This window comes from Scylla paramamosain, chromosome 34 (assembly GCF_035594125.1).
Source record: "Scylla paramamosain isolate STU-SP2022 chromosome 34, ASM3559412v1, whole genome shotgun sequence".
Lineage (NCBI taxonomy): Eukaryota > Metazoa > Arthropoda > Malacostraca > Decapoda > Portunidae > Scylla > Scylla paramamosain.
Window position 1 is genome coordinate 6,793,148 of NC_087184.1, and position 8,047 is coordinate 6,801,194.

The 8,047-nt window shown below is 40.9% G+C and overlaps 1 long non-coding RNA gene across 2 annotated transcripts; it reads right to left on the reverse strand.

The window, feature by feature from the left end:
- Positions 1 to 2,420: 2,420 nt before the first annotated feature.
- On the reverse strand, positions 2,421 to 5,419 carry LOC135089947 (uncharacterized). Of its 2 annotated transcripts, none has more exons than XR_010261690.1 (3): positions 5,107 to 5,419; positions 4,826 to 4,926; positions 2,421 to 2,896 (listed from the first exon to the last, which is right to left on the reverse strand). It is a non-coding gene; the product is annotated as an uncharacterized LOC135089947 (long non-coding RNA). The 2 variants fall into 2 exon arrangements; XR_010261691.1 differs by having other exon boundaries at positions 2,421 to 2,900.
- Positions 5,420 to 8,047: the final 2,628 nt, after the last annotated feature.

Below are 8,047 nucleotides of genomic sequence, written 5' to 3' on the forward strand. Positions count from 1 at the left end.
TACCTGCACCCGTGCCTCCTTAACTACGAATGGGACAACACACTGGAGCTTCAAACCTCTGTCCTCTCTCCACGGGCCATTCAGGATATTCTTACTACCTATTACTAACTCCGCCCAACCTTCTGCTTTTTTGCCGTCCACTCCTGCCTCGGCAAGAAGTGGGGCACCTCGTCCTTGAGGGACAGAACCTTCCCTGGGCACGCTAGTAGCTGTATCATTGGCTGTCAAAAGGGGTGGCTCACTATGTGAGCTAATACCTACCATGTCTGGTCCCAGCATGGTATCAGCCTGATCCACGCCTCCGGTATACTCTGCACGGGAGGAAACTGCTACCTCTCCAGCAGAGTTAGGAGCCTTCCCACCCTCGGCAGTAACCCCTAACATACCAGACACACCAGGCTGAGGCTCGGACTGAGTACCGGCACCCACAGCCTCCAAACAAGGTGACGACTCCGCCTGAGCGCCACATCCAGGGTGTTCAACAGAGTGAGGCAAGCCAGCAAAAAAAAAACATCCAAACCCTTCTCTTCAGTCTCACCATCAGCAACACCCTTTTAACAAGTCACGTACTTCATGTGGCAGCTGTGCTCCGTCGCACTCAGCCCCAGCACTATGAAACCCTTGCCAGCAGTGGGACAGGCCTCTAGGCATTCTGCCCCATCTGCGACATCAACACCACTTCTACACTCCTCCAGGGGTGGCCCTGCCTGCCTGCAGTCGGCCCCATGGGTCACAGAGCACTCCACTTGCCTTATCATGGAGCGAATGATAACATTAATTGAGTCAGGAACCTCCACTGCCTCCACATCAGAGATGGTGTCAGCGGATGGGGGCTCCATCCAAACTCTCCCATCTGCTAGGTCATTCTCTAAAAGGAAGTCGACCCCCAACACTGGCAGGCCATCTGCTAGTGTCACCCACAGCTCCGTGGTCACTAGCGGGCAAGTTAATTTCACTTTAACTGCGGCAAACTTTTCGACAGCGTTGATGCCCCTACACAACACTACCTTTGCAGAGGTTATTCTCCTCCCTGTAATATTTCTACACAGAGACTGTTGAGCTACGGCATCGCGCAGCAGAATGACAGGGTACTTCACTCCAGCAATCTCAATAGTGCCTTAACTGTGGCAAACGTCTCGACAACGTTGATGCCCCTATACAACATTGCCTTCCCGGAGGCTATTCTTTTCCCTGGTTTAGGGGCTGAAGCCGTAACCAGCTTCAGGGAATTAAATCGGAAGTATCCCGTAGCTTTGCAGTGGTAACAGGTGGGCTGGTTATTGAATTTGGGGGTAATAAGCATCACACTCTCCTTTGTCCTTTTTGGATCTAGAGGAGTCCTGAGAGACTATGGCGAACTAACAACGCCTCGCCAAATGGCCGAGTATCGCTACTCTCCTGCCACATCAAAGAGGACAGCTGAAACTCCCGGAATCCGATGCTAAAAAATGGCGGATTTGCGGGTTACGATCTTTTACTTCTCAGCTCCTCTTCCCTAACTCCCTCATCTCTCCGCAGACCATGATATGAATTAACCTCTATCCAAGTCTTCTCCAACTCAAATATTGTTTTTTTTTTTTTTTTCAGTTGCTTCCTCTGCTCTTTCAGTCTCAAATATTTTCATCTCTCTCTCTCTCCCTTTCATACATCCTCGCCTCCTCCTCTGCCTCAAGCTTCCTGGCCTTTCTACTCTCCTCAGTCTTATAGCCTCGTCTTCGACTTGCAACTGAAGCCTTCTCATTTCTCTCTCCTTTTCGATTTTCAGTCTCTTGGCTTCTCTAGCCTCCTTCATCTCCAATCTCTTCATCTTCAACTTAAATATCATTTCCTCAGACATGCCTTCTGTCTGAGAAAATTTACCTACACTGTGGGGTGGGGCTTATATTACTACGGACACTATTTGTAGTACTCTGTGTTCTGATTCCGAACTGTGCCAGATCTACACTGCCACTCTCTGCATAGGCAAGGTACTCAGGGCGCGAGCCACTCCTGCTACCAGCCTTTCCCTTCCATAGCGTAAGGCTGAGTACAAGCAAACAAAGGACAAACAAGCAAACAACACGCAACTCCTTCCCCCTACGAAGATACCAGCTATCCTGCCGAGGTTGTTAATTCTGTTACAACCCAGGTTCAGCCCTCTCACAGCTGCCAACTGCCACCTGCATAGCCTAGTGCAGGACAAATTTACGATGAATCCATGCATTTACTGCTCGGCCACAGCTATCAGAACCTATAGGACGCCACTCAATTTAACTCACCAACCGGGAAGGGAGTATTACAATTGTCAATAAACTCACAAGGTGAGACAGAGTCGCAAACCACGTGCTAGGGGGTGGGGGTGGGTGGGGACAAAGGACAAAGAACACACAGATATGAGGCTTATAATATTCTGTGGACAACCTCACACAAGAGACGGGCCACCCACGCCTACAGAAAATTACAGCCTCCTGCTAGAGAGAGGTCTATTTGTGATCTGGTGGAAGACTGGCAAATACCCCCGGTATAATGCTAAAGCCCCGGGAGAGAACAGACAATCGCAAACAGCAGAATATTACGAAGTCCTCTGGTTCCAAAGCCCCAACAGTGAGCTCTGAACATAAGTCGCATTTAACGGAACGAAACATGAATGAAACAAGTACACAATAGCCGACAGGCCCCGCTCTCGAGACTGCCAACAAGACGAAGGACGCCAGCCCACTCACGCGCAGGATTTCCTTCGGACTCTAAATCTCTCACGCTGTTACACGTCCTGCCGTAAAGGTATCAGGCGGCAGGCGGTGATTAATGTGACGATGGGGGAAGAGGACGAATATGACGAAGCGGGTAGAGGACGGGAAAGGCATGGAGGGGGGAGTAGCCAGTCACGCCACTCGCCATCCTCCACCCAGCGCACAATCTTGCTTGAAAAAAAATAAATAAATAATAATAATGATAATAATAATAATAATAATAATAATAATAATAATAATAATAATAATAATTATAATAATAATAATAAATCATTACTTATGGATTTAACAATTTTATACGAGGAGGGGTGGGCCCCCCTTCTACATTATGCATTAAACTCAACTTCGGAGGATAAAAGGAAACACGTAAAATTGAGAGGTGAAGAAGACTATGTGGGAGGCCGCTGGGTTTTAATGTAAGCAAGTGATGTGAATAAGCATTTATTGCACATCAGGAATCTCTCTCTCTCTCTCTCTCTCTCTCTCTCTCTCTCTCTCTCTCTCTCTCTCTCTCTCTCTCTCTCTCTCTCTCTCTCTCTCTCTCTCTCTCTCTCTCTCTCTCTCTCTCTCTCTCTCTCTCTCTCTCTCTCTCTCTCTCTCTCTCTCTCTCTCTCTCTCTCTCTCTCTCTCTCTCTCTCTCTCTCTCTCTCTCTCTCTCTCTCTCTCTCTCTCTCTCTCTCTCTCTCTCTATATATATATATATATATATATATATATATATATATATATATATATATATTCATCTATAGCTAGTCTTACTTCAGTATGGTTATTTACTTATTTCTTTTTTTTTCGTTTCACTTATATATTATTTATTTGTTTCGTGTTTCGTTTTTTTACGTCTCGATTTGTCCATATTTTAGTGTTTTTATGCGCTTTACATTCTTTTATGTTTTATAATATACTCAAAGATGGTTTATTTTTTAGCCTGATGATGCCTTCTGCATAAGGTAAAACGTTACGACTTCAATAAATGAAGAGTTCCTGGTGTGTCCCTGCTCACCTCATCTTTATATTGGAACTTGTCTAATATATATATATATATATATATATATATATATATATATATATATATATATATATATATATATATATATATATATATATATATATATATATACAGTAAAATCCCTCTTATCCGGCATCAACGGGACCGCCGACATGCCGGATACTAGAAGTTGCCGGATACTTGAATAGAAGTTAAATTAATATTTAATGTCATAAATAGTTGATGAGCCCACACCATATTCCGCCATTAGTTGCTGCCTGCTTTCACCTCTCTCTAATCGTCGACAAATGTCTACCTTCTGCTTAAGTGTAAGCACAATACGCTTCCTCTTTTCTACGACTTTAGGCATGATGAAGGCGTCAGGCGATAAACAGTGCACACGCGGGACTGAGTCACTGAGTAAACACAGTGCAGTGGGCTGCGGGTGGCGCGAAGCAGTGCGCTCTCGTGGCGAGGGGATAAAGTATGCCTCGCGCGGGAATTTTAGTCGATTTTATGAGTACACATTGATTTTTTATTGATTTTAAGGCTCGGGAAAAAATGTGCCAGATACTTGAAGCTGCCGGATACTCGAATGCCGGATGAGAGGGATTTTACTGTATATATCAAAATAAACTGTACTTTAAAAATAAATCTGAACGTGAGGAAAGACCACACCACCCTGTCTTCTTGATTTTTTTGTTAACTTTGAAATATTGAATATCTACAATTAAAATAATTTCAATGGTGTACGGTGATTTGGCATCTAAATTTCTAGGTAATATCTTGTTGAAATGGTGTATGTTGGGATGGTGAAAATAAAATTAAAAAAAATGAAAAATGCAGAGGAAGTTTCCCAATAATCTGGTACAGAACATGAAATTTGTTTCTCAGCTTATTATAGAAATCTTGAAGCATCTTTTCAGTGTTAGTCTCATAAAAAAAAAAAAAAAAAGTACTTTCAGTTAATTTTGCTGAAAATTTCTATAAAAATATATTTATGAAATATATGATATAAAATATGATACGAGGTATTGCCAGTTTTTACGAAGGTACATTTATGATTATTTTGCCCCTGATTTAATATGAAATAAACAATGTAACTCACCATATGCCAAGATGGTCCTGTATGATGTCCAGAATCATCACTACGGGACCGCTGAACTGGTAGTTACCTGGTATTCCAGTGATATACACAGCATTGATAAACTGTAGAAGAAACACTATTAGATGCATGAATATTATTTTAAATTAGATAAAATTACTTTAAAAATAAATAAATTTAGAATCTAGGTGAAATGATAAAATGATCCAAATAGTGGCCGAATAACGCGCCACATCCACAAAAAAAGGCACGGGGAACATAGACTGAAATGCAATAAAAAATACCGTAATACAGGAGTTCATATAAGCTTTTGTAATCTTGTTTGATATTTCTCGGGACTTCTTAGAATGCAGACACATCTTCCTGACTGTTCCTTTCCACTACCACTCATCATAATAATTTATCATTCGAGAGTTGGTCTGGCCGCTCTGAAAGTACTCTGAGGCAACATAGACATTTGTGCTGTAGTTCACTGATTTCTGCAAGAATATCCTGACAGAGTTTCATGCCATGACTTCCACGAGACGCAACACAACTACTTCAGGCAGGCTTAACCGGCGCTCCATTGAACAGCCACGGCAGAGTCGGCAACTATCGTCCGATAACAGTGTAGGCTGCGACAACACTGAATCGAACGAACATGAGTCGAACAGCTTGTCAGATTCATTCTCACAAGAATTAAAGACATTGTAAAAATTTAAATGATCATAAAACGATTTAAAACAAATAGATACGTTGAAGGATGAACTGTCCAAAAAAGACGCATTAATATGCGAACAACGAAGTGAACGATCTTAAACTAATCCCTTGAAACACTTCTTGATGAAATGGACCAATATGAGCATCGTGACAGAAATCTTCATTGTTTCAGGGTTACCAGACAAATCACAAGAAAATGCTAAAACGTTATCATGAATGCAGTGAAAGATAATTTGAAAATAAATCTACAAGTCAGTGATATCAAAATAACCAACACACAAAATCATGTTAATGCCCAATGTAAACGATCCATTATTATAAGAAAAGGACAGATCGAGGATGTTCAGTGTAGAAGAAGGGGACAGTTGAGTGTCAGTGAAGAAGAGGGGATAGATGTCTGGAAGGTTGTGTCGAGTTGACAGATGGAGTAATTGAGTTTCTGAGGCAATGAACAATACCAAGTTTGCTCTGCCCCAATCAGAAATCTTAGAGAGATCAGAATTCAGGCGTTCTGAGGCTTCCCTGCGTGAAATGTCTACTCCTGAAGGGTTGGATGTCTACGAAAAGACCTAGAAAAGTGCAGGGTGGTATTGTCAGCGCAGTAATAATTGTAGTAATGATGATACAAGTGATATACGAGTGATTACACACACACACACACACACACACATATATATATATATATATATATATATATATATATATATATATATATATATATATATATATATATATATATATATATATATATATATATATATATATATATATATATATATATATATATATATATATATATATATATATATATATATATATATATATATATATATATATATATATATATATATATATATATATATATATACTCGTATATATATATACCATAAGAACATAAGAAATTAGGGAAGCTGCAAAAAGCGACCAGGCTTACACGTGGCAGTCCCTGTATGAAAAACACCTACCTATTTCCATCTGCTATCCCCATCCATAAACTTGTCTAATCTTCTCTTAAAGCTCTCTAGTGTCCTAGCACTAACTACATGATTACTCAGTCCGTTCCACTCATCTACCACTCTATTTGAGAACCAATTTTTTCCTATCACCTTCCTGAACCTAAATTTTTCAAGCTTGAACCCGTTATTTCTTGTTCTACCCTGGTTGCTGATCATAAGAATTTTGCTTACATCTTCCTTGTTATAACCCTTATACCACTTAAAGACTTCTATCAGGTCCCCTCTTAACCTACGTCTCTCTAAGGAATGTAAATTTAACAGCTTCAACCTCGCCTCGTAAGGAATACTCCTCATCCCCTGTATCCTTTTAGTCATTCTCCTCTGTACTGATTCTAATAGACCTATATCTTTCCTGTAATGTGGGGACCAGAACTGCACCGCGTAGTCTAGATGAGGTCTGACCAGCGCCAAGTATAACTTTAATATTACTTCCGGCCTTCTACTTTTAACACTCCTAAAAATGAATCCTAGTACCCTATTTGCCTTGTTTCTGGCTTCTATGCATTGTTTCCCTAGACGGAGTTCAGAGCTAACTATAACTCCTAAATCTATCTCGTACCCTGTACCTACCAGAGTTTGGTTGTCTAATGTGTACCTATTGTGTGGGTTTCCTCTACCTACGCTAAGCACTTTGCAATTATTGATATTAAATTGCATTTTCCATCTATCCGTCCATTCATTCATTCTATCTAAGTCTGCCTGCAAGGCGATGGCATCCGATTCTGACCTAATTAATCTACCTATCTTTGTGTCATCCGCAAATTTACTAACATCACTACTAATTCCACTATCCAAGTCATTGATATACATTAGAAATAACAATGGTCCTAATACTGATCCCTGTGGCACCCCACTAATTACATGACCCCACTCGGATATCGAGCCGTTTATTACCACTCTCTGTCGCCTGTTACCAAGCCATGACCCTATCCAACCTAACACCTTCCCATCTATCCCGTGTGCCCTAACCTTTCTCAGGAGCCTTTGATGGGGTACCTTGTCAAATGCTTTACTAAAGTTCAGATATAAGATATCATAACTATCACCATTATCTACTGCCTCGTACACCTTACTGTAAAAACTTAACAAGTTAGTCAGGCAAGACTTCCCCTTCGTGAAGCCATGCTGTGACTGATTTATCAAGTTATGTTTGTCTAAATGTTCCCTAATGTTCCTAGCTATTATTGACTCTAACATTTTACTTACGACTGAAGTTAAGCTGACAGGCCTGTAGTTGGAGGCTAAAGTTTTATCTCCTTTCTTAAAGATGGGTACTACATTAGCCTGCCTCCACATTACTGGTACCTCACCCGACTCCAGTGATTTCCTAAAGATAGAAACTAACGGCTCACTAATAATCTCTTTACATTCCTTAAGTACTCTGGAATATATTTCATCAGGTCCTGGTGACTTGAACTTTTTTAGCCTATCTATCTCCTGTTCCACTATCTCCCTAGTTATGCAAATATCTGTCAGCTTCTCATTCTCATCTGCTCTAAACACCTGTTCA